Genomic DNA, 15,851 nt, shown 5'->3' on the forward strand with positions numbered 1-15,851 from the left:
CAATTAGTGAATTTTTCCAAAAGTATTAACCAGGCCTATTAGATAATTACTGAAAAAAAAATCCAAAAGTACTTACCTGGCCCAAACCTGCTTACATTCTAAGATCGGGCATTGACTCTTTTTTTTTTTTGCAAGATTATTGGACAATTAGTGAAAATTTCCAGAAGTACTAACCAGGCCTATTAGATAATTACTGATAAATCCAAAAGTACTAACCTGGCCCAAACCTGCTTAGATTTGGAGATCAGTTGAGATCGGGCATAGCCAGGATGGTATGGCCATAAGCGAAGAAGGCTGCAAAGAGAGGGCTATTTAAAGTTCAGCCACTATAATCGCCAGTGCTTTATATAAGTAGGGAAGGAAACCCAAAAGCTTACAGCACCTGGTATTCCCAAAAGTACTAACCAGGCCTATTAGATAATTACTGAAAATATCCAAAAGTACTAACCTGGCCCAAACCTGCTTAGATTTGGAGATCAGTTGAGATCGGGCATAGCCAGGATGGTATGGCCATAAGCGAAGAAGGCTGCAATGAGAGGGCTATTTAAAGATCAGCCACTATAATCGCCAGTGCTTTATATAGGTAGGGAAGGAAACCCAAAATCTTACAGCACCTGGTATTCCCAGGCGGTCTCCCATCCAAGTACTAACCAGGCCCAAACCTGCTTAGCTTCCGAAATCAGACGAGATCGGGCATAGCCAGGTTGCTATGGCCGTAAGCGAAGGAGGCTGCAAAGAGAGGGCTATTTAAAGATCAGCCAGAATAATCGCCAGTGCATTATATAAGTAGGGAAGGAAACCCAAAAGCTTACAGCACCTGGTATTCCCAAAAGTACTAACCAGGCCTATTAGATAATTACTGAAAAAATCCAAAAGTACTAACCTGGCCCAAACCTGCTTACATTCTGAGATCGGGCATTGACTCTTTTTTTTTGCAAGATTATTGGACAATTAGTGAAAATTTCCTAAAGTACTAACCAGGCCTATTAGATAATTACTGAAAAAATCCAATAGTACTAACCTGGCCCAAAACTGCTTACATTCTGAGATCGGGCATTGACTCTTTTTTTTTTTTTTTACAAGATTATTAGACAATTAGTGAATTTTTCCAAAAGTACTAACCAGGCCTATTAGATAATTACTGAAAAAAATCCAAAAGTACTAACCTGGCCCAAACCTGCTAACATTCTGAGATCGGGCATTGACTCTTTTTTTTTTTTTTTTACAAGATTATTAGACAATTAGTGAATTTTTCCAAAAGTATCAATCAGGTCTATTAGATAATTACTGAAAAAATCCAAAAGTACTTACCTGGCCCAAACCTGCTTACATTCTAAGATCGGGCATTGACTCTTTTTTTTTTTTTTGCAAGATTATTGGACAATTAGTGAAAATTTCCAAAAGTACTAACCAGGCCTATTAGATAATTACTGAAAAATCCAAAAGTACTAACCTGGCCCAAACCTGCTTAGCTTCCGAGATCAGACGAGATCGGGCATAGCAAGGTTGGTATGGCCGTAAGCGAAGGAGGCTGCAAAGAGAGGGCTATTTAAAGATCAGCCTCTATAATCGCCAGTGCTTTATATAAGTAGGGAAGGAAACCCAAAATCTTACAGCACCTGGTATTCCCAAAAGTACTAACCAGGCCTATTAGATAATTATTGAAAAAATCCAAAAGTACTAACCTGGCCCAAACCTGCTTACATTCCGAGATCGGGCATTGACTCTTTTTTTTTTTTTTTTTTGCAAGATTATTGGACAATTAGTGAAAATTTCCTAAAGTACTAACAAGGCCTATTAGATAATTACTGAAAAAATCCAAAAGTACTAACCTGGCCCAAACCTGCTTACATTCTGAGATCGGGCATTGACTTTTTTTTTTTTTTTTTGCAAGATTATTGGACAATTAGTGAAAATTTCCTAAAGTACTAACCAGGCCTATTAGATAATTACTGAAAAAATCCAAAAGTACTAACCTGGCCAAAAACTGCTTACATTCTGAGATCGGGCATTGATTCTTTTTTTTTTTTACAAGATTATTAGACAATTAGTGAATTTTTCCAAAAGTACTAACCAGGCCTATTAGATAATTACTGAAAAAAATCCAAAAGTACTAACCTGGCCCAAACCTGCTAACATTCTGAGATCGGGCATTGACTCTTTTTTTTTTTTTTTTTTTACAAGATTAGTAGACAATTAGTGAATTTTTCCAAAAGTATTAACCAGGCCTATTAGATAATTACTGAAAAAAAAATCCAAAAGTACTTACCTGGCCCAAACCTGCTTACATTCTAAGATCGGGCATTGACTCTTTTTTTTTTTGCAAGATTATTGGACAATTAGTGAAAATTTCCAGAAGTACTAACCAGGCCTATTAGATAATTACTGATAAATCCAAAAGTACTAACCTGGCCCAAACCTGCTTAGATTTGGAGATCAGTTGAGATCGGGCATAGCCAGGATGGTATGGCCATAAGCGAAGAAGGCTGCAAAGAGAGGGCTATTTAAAGTTCAGCCACTATAATCGCCAGTGCTTTATATAAGTAGGGAAGGAAACCCAAAAGCTTACAGCACCTGGTATTCCCAAAAGTACTAACCAGGCCTATTAGATAATTACTGAAAATATCCAAAAGTACTAACCTGGCCCAAACCTGCTTAGATTTGGAGATCAGTTGAGATCGGGCATAGCCAGGATGGTATGGCCATAAGCGAAGAAGGCTGCAATGAGAGGGCTATTTAAAGATCAGCCACTATAATCGCCAGTGCTTTATATAGGTAGGGAAGGAAACCCAAAATCTTACAGCACCTGGTATTCCCAGGCGGTCTCCCATCCAAGCACTAACCAGGCCCAAACCTGCTTAGCTTCCGAAATCAGACGAGATCGGGCATAGCCAGGTTGCTATGGCCGTAAGCGAAGGAGGCTGCAAAGAGAGGGCTATTTAAAGATCAGCCACTATAATCGCCAGTGCATTATATAAGTAGGGAAGGAAACCCAAAAGCTTACAGCACCTGGTATTCCCAAAAGTACTAACCAGGCCTATTAGATAATTACTGAAAAAATCCAAAAGTACTAACCTGGCCCAAACCTGCTTACATTCTGAGATCGGGCATTGACTCTTTTTTTTTGCAAGATTATTGGACAATTAGTGAAAATTTCCTAAAGTACTAACCAGGCCTATTAGATAATTACTGAAAAAATCCAATAGTACTAACCTGGCCCAAAACTGCTTACATTCTGAGATCGGGCATTGACTCTTTTTTTTTTTTTTTACAAGATTATTAGACAATTAGTGAATTTTTCCAAAAGTACTAACCAGGCCTATTAGATAATTACTGAAAAAAATCCAAAAGTACTAACCTGGCCCAAACCTGCTAACATTCTGAGATCGGGTATTGACTCTTTTTTTTTTTTTTTTACAAGATTATTAGACAATTAGTGAATTTTTCCAAAAGTATCAATCAGGTCTATTAGATAATTACTGAAAAAATCCAAAAGTACTTACCTGGCCCAAACCTGCTTACATTCTAAGATCGGGCATTGACTCTTTTTTTTTTTTTTGCAAGATTATTGGACAATTAGTGAAAATTTCCAAAAGTACTAACCAGGCCTATTAGATAATTACTGAAAAATCCAAAAGTACTAACCTGGCCCAAACCTGCTTAGCTTCCGAGATCAGACGAGATCGGGCATAGCAAGGTTGGTATGGCCGTAAGCGAAGGAGGCTGCAAAGAGAGGGCTATTTAAAGATCAGCCTCTATAATCGCCAGTGCTTTATATAAGTAGGGAAGGAAACCCAAAATCTTACAGCACCTGGTATTCCCAAAAGTACTAACCAGGCCTATTAGATAATTATTGAAAAAATCCAAAAGTACTAACCTGGCCCAAACCTGCTTACATTCCGAGATCGGGCATTGACTCTTTTTTTTTTTTTTTTTGCAAGATTATTGGACAATTAGTGAACATTTCCAAAAGTACTAACCAGGCCTATTAGATAATTACTGAAAAAATCTAAAAGTACTAACCTGGCCCAAACCTGCTTACATTCTGAGATCGGGCATTGACTCTTTTTTTTTTTTTTTTGCAAGATTATTGGACAATTAGTGAAAATTTCATAAAGTACTAACCAGGCCTATTAGATAATTACTGAAAAAACCAAAAGTACTAACCTTGCCCAAACCTGCTTAGATTTGGAGATCAGTTGAGATCGGGCATAGCCAGGATGGTATGGCCATAAGCGAAGGAGGCTGCAAAGAGAGGGCTATTTAAAGATCAGCCACTATAATCGCCAGTGCTTTATATAAGTAGGGAAGGAAACCCAAAAGCTTACAGCACCTGGTATTCCCAGGCGGTCTCCCATCCAAGTACTAACCAGGCCCAAACCTGCTTAGCTTCGGAGATCAGACGAGATCGGCATAGCCAGGTTGGTATGGCCATAAGCGAACGAGGCTGCAAAGAGAGGGCTATTTAAAGATCAGCCTCTATAATCGCCAATGCATTATATAAGCAGGGAAGGAAACCCAAAAGCTTACAGCACCTGGTATTCCCAAAAGTACTAACCAGGCCTATTACATAATTACTGAAAAAATCCAAAAGTACTAACCTGGCCCAAACCTGCTTACATTCTGACATCGGGCATTGACTCTTTTTTGTTTTTTTACAAGATTATTAGACAATTAGTGAATTTTTCCAAAAGTACTAACCAGGCCTATTAGATATTTACTGAAAAATTCCAAAAGTACTAACCTGGCCCAAACCTGCTAACATTCTGAGGTCGGGCATTGACTCTTTTTTTTTTTTTGCAAGATTATTGGACAATTAGTGAAAATTTCCAAAAGTACTAACCAGACCTATTATATAATTACTGAAAAAATCCAAAAGTACTAACCTGGCCCAAACCTGCTTACATTTGGAGATTAGTTGAGATCGGGCATAGCCAGGATGGTATGGCCATAAGCGAAGGAGGCTGCAAAGAGAGGGCTATTTAAAGATCAGCCACTATAATCGCCAGTGCTTTATATAAGTAGGGAAGGAAACCCAAAAGCTTACAGCACCTGGTATTCCCAGGGGGTCTCCCATCCAAGTACTAACCAGGCCCAAACCTGCTTAGCTTCCGAGATCAGACGAGATAAGGCATAGCCAGGTTGGTATGGCCGTAAGCGAAGGAGGCTGCAAAGAGAGGGCTATTTAAAGATCAGCCACTATAATCGCCAGTGCATTATATAAGTAGGGAAGGAAACCCAAAAGCTTACAGCACCTGGTATTCCCAAAAGTACTAACCAGGCCTATTAGATAATTACTGAAAAAATCCAAAAGTACTAACCTGGCCCAAACCTGCTTACATTCTGAGATCGGGCATTGACTCTTTTTTGTTTTTTTACAAGATTATTAGACAATTAGTGAATTTTTCCAAAAGAACTAACCAGGCCTATTAGATATTTACTGAAAAAATCCAAAAGAACTAACCTGGCCCAAACCTGCTAACATTCTGAGGTCGGGCATTGACTTTTTTTTTTTTGCAAGATTATTGGACAATTAGTGAAAATTTCCAAAAGTACTAACCAGGCCTATTAGATAATTACTGAAAAAATCCAAAAGTACTAACCTGGCCCAAACCTGCTTACATTCTGAGATCGGGCATTGACTCTTTTTTTTTTTTTTTTGCAAGATTATTGGACAATTCGTGAAAATTTCCTAAAGTACTAACCAGGCCTATTAGATAATTATTGAAAAATTCCAAAATTACTAACCTGGCCCAAACCTGCTTACATTCTGAGATCGGGAATTGACTCTTTTTTTTTTTTTTTTGCAAGATTATTGGACAATTAGTGAACATTTCCAAAAGTACTAACCAGGCCTATTAGATAATTACTGAAAAAATCCAGAAGTACTAACCTGGCCCAAACCTGCTTAGATTTGGAGATCAGTTGAGATCGTGCATAGCCAGGATGGTATGGCCATAAGCGAAGGAGGCTGCAAAGAGAGGGCTATTTAAAGATCAGCCACTATAATCGCCAGTGCTTTATATAAGTAGGGAAGGAAACCCAAAAGCTTACAGCACCTAGTATTCCCAGGCGCTCTCCCATCCAAGTACTAACCAGGCCCAAACCTGCTTAGCTTCCGAGATCAGACGAGATCGGGCATAGCCAGGTTGGTATGGCCGTAAGCGAAGGAGGCTGCAAAGAGAGGGCTATTTAAAGATCAGCCACTATAATCGCCAGTGCATTATATAAGTAGGGAAGGAAACCCAAAAGCTTACAGCACCTGGTATTCCCAAAAGTACTAACCAGGCCTATTAGATAATTACTGAAATAATCCAAAAGTACTAACTTGGCCCAAACCTGCTTACATTCTGAGATCGGGCATTGACTCTTTTTTTTTTTTTCTTTTTTTTTGCAAGATTATTGGACAATTAGTGAAAATTTCCTAAAGTACTAACCAGGCCTATTAGATAATTATTGAAAAAATCCAAAAGTACTAACCTGGCCCAAACCTGCTTACATTCCGAGATCGGGCATTGACTCTTTTTTTTTTTTTTTTGCAAGATTATTGGACAATTAGTGAACATTTCCTAAAGTACTAACCAGGCCTATTAGATAATTACTGAAAAATCCAAAAGTACTAACCTGGCCCAAACCTGCTTACATTCTGAGATCGGGCATTGACTCTTTTTTTTTTTTTTTTTTGCAAGATTATTGGACAATTAGTGAACATTTCCAAAAGTACTAACCAGGCCTATTAGATAATTACTGAAAAAATCAAAAAGTACTAACCTGGCCCAAACCTGCTTACATTCTTAGATCGGGCATTGACTCTTTTTTTTTTTTTTTTGCAAGATTATTGGACAATTAGTGAACATTTAAAAAAGTACTAACCAGGCCTATTATATAATTACTGAAAAAATTCAAAAATACTAACCTGGCCCAAACCTGCTTACATTCTGAGATCGGGCATTGACTCTTTTATTTTTTTGCAAGATTATTGGACAATTAGTGAAAATTTCCAAAAGTACTAACCAGGCCTATTAGATAATTACTGAAAAAATCCAAAGTACTAACCCGACCCAAACCTGCTTACATTCTGAGATCGGGCATTGACCCCTTTTTTTTTTTTTGCAAGATTATTAGACAATAAGTGAAAATTTCTAAAAGTACTAACCAGGCCTATTAGATAATTATTGAAAAAATCCAAAAGTACTAACCTGGCCCAAACCTGCTTACATTCCGAGATCGGGCATTGACTCTTTTTTTTTTGCAAGATTATTGGACAATTAGTGAACATTTCCAATAGTACTAACCAGGCCTATTAGATAATTACTGAAAAAATCCAAAAGTACTAACCAGGCCCAAACCTGCTTAGCTTCCGAGATCAGACGAGATCGGGCATAGCCAGGTTGGTATGGCCGTAAGCGAAGGAGGCTGCAAAGAGAGGCCTATTTAAAGATCAGCCACTATAATCGCCAGTGCATTATATAAGTAGGGAAGGAAACCCAAAAGCTTACAGCACCTGGTATTCCCAAAAGTACTAACCAGGCCTATTAGATAATTACTGAAAAAATCCAAAAGTACTAACCTGGCCCAAACCTGCTTACATTCTGAGATCGGGCATTGACTCTTTTTTTTTTTTTGCAAGATTATTGGACAATTAGTGAAAATTTCCAAAAGTACTAACCTGGCCCAAACCTGCTTAGATTTGGAGATCAGTTGAGATCGGGCATAGCCAGGATGGTATGGCCATAAGCGAAGGAGGCTGCAAAGAGAGGGCTATTTAAAGATCAGCCACTATAATCGCCAGTGCTTTATATAAGTAGGGAAGGAAACCCAAAAGCTTACAGCACCTAGTATTCCCAGGCGCTCTCCCATCCAAGTACTAACCAGGCCCAAACCTGCTTAGCTTCCGAGATCAGACGAGATCGGGCATAGCCAGGTTGGTATGGCCGTAAGCGAAGGAGGCTGCAAAGAGAGGGCTATTTAAAGATCAGCCACTATAATCGCCAGTGCATTATATAAGTAGGGAAGGAAACCCAAAAGCTTACAGCACCTGGTATTCCCAAAAGTACTAACCAGGCCTATTAGATAATTACTGAAATAATCCAAAAGTACTAAGTTGGCCCAAACCTGCTTACATTCTGAGATCGGGCATTGACTCTTTTTTTTTTTTTTTTTTTTTTGCAAGATTATTGGACAATTAGTGAAAATTTCCTAAAGTACTAACCAGGCCTATTAGATAATTATTGAAAAAATCCAAAAGTACTAACCTGGCCCAAACCTGCTTACATTCCGAGATCGGGCATTGACTCTTTTTTTTTTTTTTTTTTTTTGCAAGATTATTGGACAATTAGTGAACATTTCCTAAAGTACTAACAAGGCCTAATAGATAATTACTGAAAAAACCAAAAGTACTAACCTGGCCCAAACCTACTTAGATTTGGAGATCAGTTGAGATCGGGCATAGCCAGGATGGTATGGCCATAAGCGAAGGAGGCTGCAAAGAGAGGGCTATTTAAAGATCAGCCACTATAATCGCCAGTGCTTTATATAAGTAGGGAAGGAAACCCAAAAGCTTACAGCACCTGGTATTCCCAGGCGGTCTCCCATCCAAGTACTAACCAGGCCCAAACCTGCTTAGCTTCGGAGATCAGACGAGATCGGCATAGCCAGGTTGGTATGGCCATAAGCGAACGAGGCTGCAAAGAGAGGGCTATTTAAAGATCAGCCTCTATAATCGCCAATGCATTATATAAGCAGGGAAGGAAACCCAAAAGCTTACAGCACCTGGTATTCCCAAAAGTACTAACCAGGCCTATTACATAATTACTGAAAAAATCCAAAAGTACTAACCTGGCCCAAACCTGCTTACATTCTGACATCGGGCATTGACTCTTTTTTGTTTTTTTACAAGATTATTAGACAATTAGTGAATTTTTCCAAAAGTACTAACCAGGCCTATTAGATATTTACTGAAAAATTCCAAAAGTACTAACCTGGCCCAAACCTGCTAACATTCTGAGGTCGGGCATTGACTCTTTTTTTTTTTTTGCAAGATTATTGGACAATTAGTGAAAATTTCCAAAAGTACTAACCAGACCTATTATATAATTACTGAAAAAATCCAAAAGTACTAACCTGGCCCAAACCTGCTTACATTTGGAGATTAGTTGAGATCGGGAATAGCCAGGATGGTATGGCCATAAGCGAAGGAGGCTGCAAAGAGAGGGCTATTTAAAGATCAGCCACTATAATCGCCAGTGCTTTATATAAGTAGGGAAGGAAACCCAAAAGCTTACAGCACCTGGTATTCCCAGGGGGTCTCCCATCCAAGTACTAACCAGGCCCAAACCTGCTTAGCTTCCGAGATCAGACGAGATAAGGCATAGCCAGGTTGGTATGGCCGTAAGCGAAGGAGGCTGCAAAGAGAGGGCTATTTAAAGATCAGCCACTATAATCGCCAGTGCATTATATAAGTAGGGAAGGAAACCCAAAAGCTTACAGCACCTGGTATTCCCAAAAGTACTAACCAGGCCTATTAGATAATTACTGAAAAAATCCAAAAGTACTAACCTGGCCCAAACCTGCTTACATTCTGAGATCAGGCATTGACTCTTTTTTGTTTTTTTACAAGATTATTAGACAATTAGTGAATTTTTCCAAAAGAACTAACCAGGCCTATTAGATATTTACTGAAAAAATCCAAAAGAACTAACCTGGCCCAAACCTGCTAACATTCTGAGGTCGGGCATTGACTCTTTTTTTTTTTTGCAAGATTATTGGACAATTAGTGAAAATTTCCAAAAGTACTAACCAGGCCTATTAGATAATTACTGAAAAAATCCAAAAGTACTAACCTGGCCCAAACCTGCTTACATTCTGAGATCGGGCATTGACTCTTTTTTTTTTTTTTTTGCAAGATTATTGGACAATTCATGAAAATTTCCTAAAGTACTAACCAGGCCTATTAGATAATTATTGAAAAATTCCAAAATTACTAACCTGGCCCAAACCTGCTTACATTCTGAGATCGGGAATTGACTCTTTTTTTTTTTTTTTTGCAAGATTATTGGACAATTAGTGAACATTTCCAAAAGTACTAACCAGGCCTATTAGATAATTACTGAAAAAATCCAGAAGTACTAACCTGGCCCAAACCTGCTTAGATTTGGAGATCAGTTGAGATCGTGCATAGCCAGGATGGTATGGCCATAAGCGAAGGAGGCTGCAAAGAGAGTGCTATTTAAAGATCAGCCACTATAATCGCCAGTGCTTTATATAAGTAGGGAAGGAAACCCAAAAGCTTACAGCACCTAGTATTCCCAGGCGCTCTCCCATCCAAGTACTAACCAGGCCCAAACCTGCTTAGCTTCCGAGATCAGACGAGATCGGGCATAGCCAGGTTGGTATGGCCGTAAGCGAAGGAGGCTGCAAAGAGAGGGCTATTTAAAGATCAGCCACTATAATCGCCAGTGCATTATATAAGTAGGGAAGGAAACCCAAAAGCTTACAACACCTGGTATTCCCAAAAGTACTAACCAGGCCTATTAGATAATTACTGAAATAATCCAAAAGTACTAACTTGGCCCAAACCTGCTTACATTCTGAGATCGGGCATTGACTCTTTTTTTTTTTTTCTTTTTTTTTGCAAGATTATTGGACAATTAGTGAAAATTTCCTAAAGTACTAACAAAGCCTAATAGATAATTATTGAAAAAATCAAAAAGTACTAACCTGGCCCAAACCTGCTTACATTCTGAGATCGGGCATCGACTCTTTTTTTTTTTTTTTTGCAAGATTATTGGACAATTAGTGAAAATTTCCAAAAGTACTAACCAGGCCTATTAGATAATTACTGAAAAAATCCAAAAGTACTAACCTGGCCCAAACCTGCTTAGATTTGGAGATCAGTTGAGATCGGGCATAGCCAGGATGGTATGGCCATAAGCGAAGGAGGCTGCAAAGAGAGGGCTATTTAAAGATCAGCCACTATAATCGCCAGTGCTTTATATAAGTAGGGAAGGAAACCCAAAAGCTTACAGCACCTGGTATTCCCAGGCGGTCTCCCATCCAAGTACTAACCAGGCCCAAACCTGCTTAGCTTCCGAGATCAGACGAGATCGGGCATAGCCAGGTTGGTATGGCCGTAAGCGAAGGAGGCTGCAAAGAGAGGGCTATTTAAAGATCAGCCACTATAATCGCCAGTGCATTATATAAGTAGGGAAGGAAACCCAAAAGCTTACAGCACCTGGTATTCCCAAAAGTACTAACCAGGCCTATTAGATAATTACTGAAAAAATCCAAAAGTACTAACCTGGCCCAAACCTGCTTACATTCTGAGATCGGGCATTGACTCTTTTTTTTTTTTGCAAGATTATTGGGCAATTAGTGAAAATTTCCAAAAGTACTAACCATGCCTATTAGATAATTACTGAAAAAATCCAAAAGTACTAACCTGGCCCAAACCTGCTTAGATTTGGAGATCAGTTGAGATCGGGCATAACCAGGATGGTATGGCCATAAGCGAAGGAGGCTGCAAAGAGAGGGCTATTTAAAGATCAGCCACTATAATCGCCAGTGCTTTATATAAGTAGGGAAGGAAACCCAAAAGCTTACAGCACCTGGTATTCCCAGGCGGTCTCCCATCCAAGTACTAACCAGGCCCAAACCTGCTTAGCTTCGGAGATCAGACGAGATCGGCATAGCCAGGTTGGTATGGCCATAAGCGAACGAGGCTGCAAAGAGAGGGCTATTTAAAGATCAGCCTCTATAATCGCCAATGCATTATATAAGCAGGGAAGGAAACCCAAAAGCTTACAGCACCTGGTATTCCCAAAAGTACTAACCAGGCCTATTACATAATTACTGAAAAAATCCAAAAGTACTAACCTGGCCCAAACCTGCTTACATTCTGACATCGGGCATTGACTCTTTTTTGTTTTTTTACAAGATTATTAGACAATTAGTGAATTTTTCCAAAAGTACTAACCAGGCCTATTAGATATTTACTGAAAAATTCCAAAAGTACTAACCTGGCCCAAACCTGCTAACATTCTGAGGTCGGGCATTGACTCTTTTTTTTTTTTTGCAAGATTATTGGACAATTAGTGAAAATTTCCAAAAGTACTAACCAGACCTATTATATAATTACTGAAAAAATCCAAAAGTACTAACCTGGCCCAAACCTGCTTACATTTGGAGATTAGTTGAGATCGGGAATAGCCAGGATGGTATGGCCATAAGCGAAGGAGGCTGCAAAGAGAGGGCTATTTAAAGATCAGCCACTATAATCGCCAGTGCTTTATATAAGTAGGGAAGGAAACCCAAAAGCTTACAGCACCTGGTATTCCCAGGGGGTCTCCCATCCAAGTACTAACCAGGCCCAAACCTGCTTAGCTTCCGAGATCAGACGAGATAAGGCATAGCCAGGTTGGTATGGCCGTAAGCGAAGGAGGCTGCAAAGAGAGGGCTATTTAAAGATCAGCCACTATAATCGCCAGTGCATTATATAAGTAGGGAAGGAAACCCAAAAGCTTACAGCACCTGGTATTCCCAAAAGTACTAACCAGGCCTATTAGATAATTACTGAAAAAATCCAAAAGTACTAACCTGGCCCAAACCTGCTTACATTCTGAGATCAGGCATTGACTCTTTTTTGTTTTTTTACAAGATTATTAGACAATTAGTGAATTTTTCCAAAAGTACTAACCAGGCCTATTAGATATTTACTGAAAAATTCCAAAAGTACTAACCTGGCCCAAACCTGCTAACATTCTGAGGTCGGGCATTGACTCTTTTTTTTTTTTTGCAAGATTATTGGACAATTAGTGAAAATTTCCAAAAGTACTAACCAGACCTATTATATAATTACTGAAAAAATCCAAAAGTACTAACCTGGCCCAAACCTGCTTACATTTGGAGATTAGTTGAGATCGGGAATAGCCAGGATGGTATGGCCATAAGCGAAGGAGGCTGCAAAGAGAGGGCTATTTAAAGATCAGCCACTATAATCGCCAGTGCTTTATATAAGTAGGGAAGGAAACCCAAAAGCTTACAGCACCTGGTATTCCCAGGGGGTCTCCCATCCAAGTACTAACCAGGCCCAAACCTGCTTAGCTTCCGAGATCAGACGAGATAAGGCATAGCCAGGTTGGTATGGCCGTAAGCGAAGGAGGCTGCAAAGAGAGGGCTATTTAAAGATCAGCCACTATAATCGCCAGTGCATTATATAAGTAGGGAAGGAAACCCAAAAGCTTACAGCACCTGGTATTCCCAAAAGTACTAACCAGGCCTATTAGATAATTACTGAAAAAATCCAAAAGTACTAACCTGGCCCAAACCTGCTTACATTCTGAGATCAGGCATTGACTCTTTTTTGTTTTTTTACAAGATTATTAGACAATTAGTGAATTTTTCCAAAAGAACTAACCAGGCCTATTAGATATTTACTGAAAAAATCCAAAAGAACTAACCTGGCCCAAACCTGCTAACATTCTGAGGTCGGGCATTGACTCTTTTTTTTTTTTGCAAGATTATTGGACAATTAGTGAAAATTTCCAAAAGTACTAACCAGGCCTATTAGATAATTACTGAAAAAATCCAAAAGTACTAACCTGGCCCAAACCTGCTTACATTCTGAGATCGGGCATTGACTCTTTTTTTTTTTTTTTTGCAAGATTATTGGACAATTCATGAAAATTTCCTAAAGTACTAACCAGGCCTATTAGATAATTATTGAAAAATTCCAAAATTACTAACCTGGCCCAAACCTGCTTACATTCTGAGATCGGGAATTGACTCTTTTTTTTTTTTTTTTGCAAGATTATTGGACAATTAGTGAACATTTCCAAAAGTACTAACCAGGCCTATTAGATAATTACTGAAAAAATCCAGAAGTACTAACCTGGCCCAAACCTGCTTAGATTTGGAGATCAGTTGAGATCGTGCATAGCCAGGATGGTATGGCCATAAGCGAAGGAGGCTGCAAAGAGAGTGCTATTTAAAGATCAGCCACTATAATCGCCAGTGCTTTATATAAGTAGGGAAGGAAACCCAAAAGCTTACAGCACCTAGTATTCCCAGGCGCTCTCCCATCCAAGTACTAACCAGGCCCAAACCTGCTTAGCTTCCGAGATCAGACGAGATCGGGCATAGCCAGGTTGGTATGGCCGTAAGCGAAGGAGGCTGCAAAGAGAGGGCTATTTAAAGATCAGCCACTATAATCGCCAGTGCATTATATAAGTAGGGAAGGAAACCCAAAAGCTTACAACACCTGGTATTCCCAAAAGTACTAACCAGGCCTATTAGATAATTACTGAAATAATCCAAAAGTACTAACTTGGCCCAAACCTGCTTACATTCTGAGATCGGGCATTGACTCTTTTTTTTTTTTTCTTTTTTTTTGCAAGATTATTGGACAATTAGTGAAAATTTCCTAAAGTACTAACAAAGCCTAATAGATAATTATTGAAAAAATCAAAAAGTACTAACCTGGCCCAAACCTGCTTACATTCTGAGATCGGGCATCGACTCTTTTTTTTTTTTTTTTGCAAGATTATTGGACAATTAGTGAAAATTTCCAAAAGTACTAACCAGGCCTATTAGATAATTACTGAAAAAATCCAAAAGTACTAACCTGGCCCAAACCTGCTTAGATTTGGAGATCAGTTGAGATCGGGCATAGCCAGGATGGTATGGCCATAAGCGAAGGAGGCTGCAAAGAGAGGGCTATTTAAAGATCAGCCACTATAATCGCCAGTGCTTTATATAAGTAGGGAAGGAAACCCAAAAGCTTACAGCACCTGGTATTCCCAGGCGGTCTCCCATCCAAGTACTAACCAGGCCCAAACCTGCTTAGCTTCCGAGATCAGACGAGATCGGGCATAGCCAGGTTGGTATGGCCGTAAGCGAAGGAGGCTGCAAAGAGAGGGCTATTTAAAGATCAGCCACTATAATCGCCAGTGCATTATATAAGTAGGGAAGGAAACCCAAAAGCTTACAGCACCTGGTATTCCCAAAAGTACTAACCAGGCCTATTAGATAATTACTGAAAAAATCCAAAAGTACTAACCTGGCCCAAACCTGCTTACATTCTGAGATCGGGCATTGACTCTTTTTTTTTTTTGCAAGATTATTGGGCAATTAGTGAAAATTTCCAAAAGTACTAACCATGCCTATTAGATAATTACTGAAAAAATCCAAAAGTACTAACCTGGCCCAAACCTGCTTAGATTTGGAGATCAGTTGAGATCGGGCATAACCAGGATGGTATGGCCATAAGCGAAGGAGGCTGCAAAGAGAGGGCTATTTAAAGATCAGCCACTATAATCGCCAGTGCTTTATATAAGTAGGGAAGGAAACCCAAAAGCTTACAGCACCTGGTATTCCCAGGCGGTCTCCCATCCAAGTACTAACCAGGCCCAAACCTGCTTAGCTTCGGAGATCAGACGAGATCGGCATAGCCAGGTTGGTATGGCCATAAGCGAACGAGGCTGCAAAGAGAGGGCTATTTAAAGATCAGCCTCTATAATCGCCAATGCATTATATAAGCAGGGAAGGAAACCCAAAAGCTTACAGCACCTGGTATTCCCAAAAGTACTAACCAGGCCTATTACATAATTACTGAAAAAATCCAAAAGTACTAACCTGGCCCAAACCTGCTTACATTCTGACATCGGGCATTGACTCTTTTTTGTTTTTTTACAAGATTATTAGACAATTAGTGAATTTTTCCAAAAGTACTAACCAGGCCTATTAGATATTTACTGAAAAATTCCAAAAGTACTAACCTGGCCCAAACCTGCTAACATTCTGAGGTCGGGCATTGACTCTTTTTTTTTTTTTGCAAGATTATTGGACAATTAGTG

At 39.3% G+C, this 15,851-nt stretch overlaps 15 non-coding genes and 1 pseudogene across 15 annotated transcripts; all 16 read right to left on the reverse strand.

Moving 5' to 3' along the window:
• Window positions 1-602: 602 nt before the first annotated feature.
• Window positions 603-721, reverse strand: LOC132150611 (5S ribosomal RNA). The gene has a single exon (XR_009435839.1). It is a non-coding gene; the product is annotated as a 5S ribosomal RNA (ribosomal RNA).
• A 2,073-nt stretch (window positions 722-2,794) lies between these two features.
• LOC132150691 (5S ribosomal RNA) lies at window positions 2,795-2,913 on the reverse strand (annotated as a pseudogene).
• Window positions 2,914-4,321: 1,408 nt separating this feature from the next.
• LOC132150566 (5S ribosomal RNA) lies at window positions 4,322-4,439 on the reverse strand. The gene has a single exon (XR_009435795.1). It is a non-coding gene; the product is annotated as a 5S ribosomal RNA (ribosomal RNA).
• A 601-nt stretch (window positions 4,440-5,040) lies between these two features.
• On the reverse strand, window positions 5,041-5,159 carry LOC132150442 (5S ribosomal RNA). Its single transcript, XR_009435674.1, has one exon. It is a non-coding gene; the product is annotated as a 5S ribosomal RNA (ribosomal RNA).
• Window positions 5,160-6,047: 888 nt separating this feature from the next.
• Window positions 6,048-6,166, reverse strand: LOC132150411 (5S ribosomal RNA). Its single transcript, XR_009435645.1, has one exon. It is a non-coding gene; the product is annotated as a 5S ribosomal RNA (ribosomal RNA).
• Window positions 6,167-7,823: 1,657 nt separating this feature from the next.
• On the reverse strand, window positions 7,824-7,942 carry LOC132150412 (5S ribosomal RNA). The gene has a single exon (XR_009435646.1). It is a non-coding gene; the product is annotated as a 5S ribosomal RNA (ribosomal RNA).
• A 616-nt stretch (window positions 7,943-8,558) lies between these two features.
• On the reverse strand, window positions 8,559-8,676 carry LOC132150567 (5S ribosomal RNA). The gene has a single exon (XR_009435796.1). It is a non-coding gene; the product is annotated as a 5S ribosomal RNA (ribosomal RNA).
• A 601-nt stretch (window positions 8,677-9,277) lies between these two features.
• LOC132150443 (5S ribosomal RNA) lies at window positions 9,278-9,396 on the reverse strand. Its single transcript, XR_009435675.1, has one exon. It is a non-coding gene; the product is annotated as a 5S ribosomal RNA (ribosomal RNA).
• Window positions 9,397-10,286: 890 nt separating this feature from the next.
• Window positions 10,287-10,405, reverse strand: LOC132150413 (5S ribosomal RNA). Its single transcript, XR_009435647.1, has one exon. It is a non-coding gene; the product is annotated as a 5S ribosomal RNA (ribosomal RNA).
• A 613-nt stretch (window positions 10,406-11,018) lies between these two features.
• LOC132150050 (5S ribosomal RNA) lies at window positions 11,019-11,137 on the reverse strand. The gene has a single exon (XR_009435299.1). It is a non-coding gene; the product is annotated as a 5S ribosomal RNA (ribosomal RNA).
• A 457-nt stretch (window positions 11,138-11,594) lies between these two features.
• On the reverse strand, window positions 11,595-11,712 carry LOC132150568 (5S ribosomal RNA). Its single transcript, XR_009435797.1, has one exon. It is a non-coding gene; the product is annotated as a 5S ribosomal RNA (ribosomal RNA).
• Window positions 11,713-12,313: 601 nt separating this feature from the next.
• LOC132150444 (5S ribosomal RNA) lies at window positions 12,314-12,432 on the reverse strand. Its single transcript, XR_009435676.1, has one exon. It is a non-coding gene; the product is annotated as a 5S ribosomal RNA (ribosomal RNA).
• A 601-nt stretch (window positions 12,433-13,033) lies between these two features.
• Window positions 13,034-13,152, reverse strand: LOC132150446 (5S ribosomal RNA). Its single transcript, XR_009435678.1, has one exon. It is a non-coding gene; the product is annotated as a 5S ribosomal RNA (ribosomal RNA).
• Window positions 13,153-14,042: 890 nt separating this feature from the next.
• Window positions 14,043-14,161, reverse strand: LOC132150414 (5S ribosomal RNA). The gene has a single exon (XR_009435648.1). It is a non-coding gene; the product is annotated as a 5S ribosomal RNA (ribosomal RNA).
• Window positions 14,162-14,774: 613 nt separating this feature from the next.
• Window positions 14,775-14,893, reverse strand: LOC132150062 (5S ribosomal RNA). Its single transcript, XR_009435310.1, has one exon. It is a non-coding gene; the product is annotated as a 5S ribosomal RNA (ribosomal RNA).
• Window positions 14,894-15,350: 457 nt separating this feature from the next.
• LOC132150569 (5S ribosomal RNA) lies at window positions 15,351-15,468 on the reverse strand. Its single transcript, XR_009435798.1, has one exon. It is a non-coding gene; the product is annotated as a 5S ribosomal RNA (ribosomal RNA).
• Between the last annotated feature and the right edge of the window lie 383 nt (window positions 15,469-15,851).

Source organism: Carassius carassius, chromosome 9 (genome assembly GCF_963082965.1).
Source record: "Carassius carassius chromosome 9, fCarCar2.1, whole genome shotgun sequence".
In the NCBI taxonomy this organism is placed as follows: domain Eukaryota; kingdom Metazoa; phylum Chordata; class Actinopteri; order Cypriniformes; family Cyprinidae; genus Carassius; species Carassius carassius.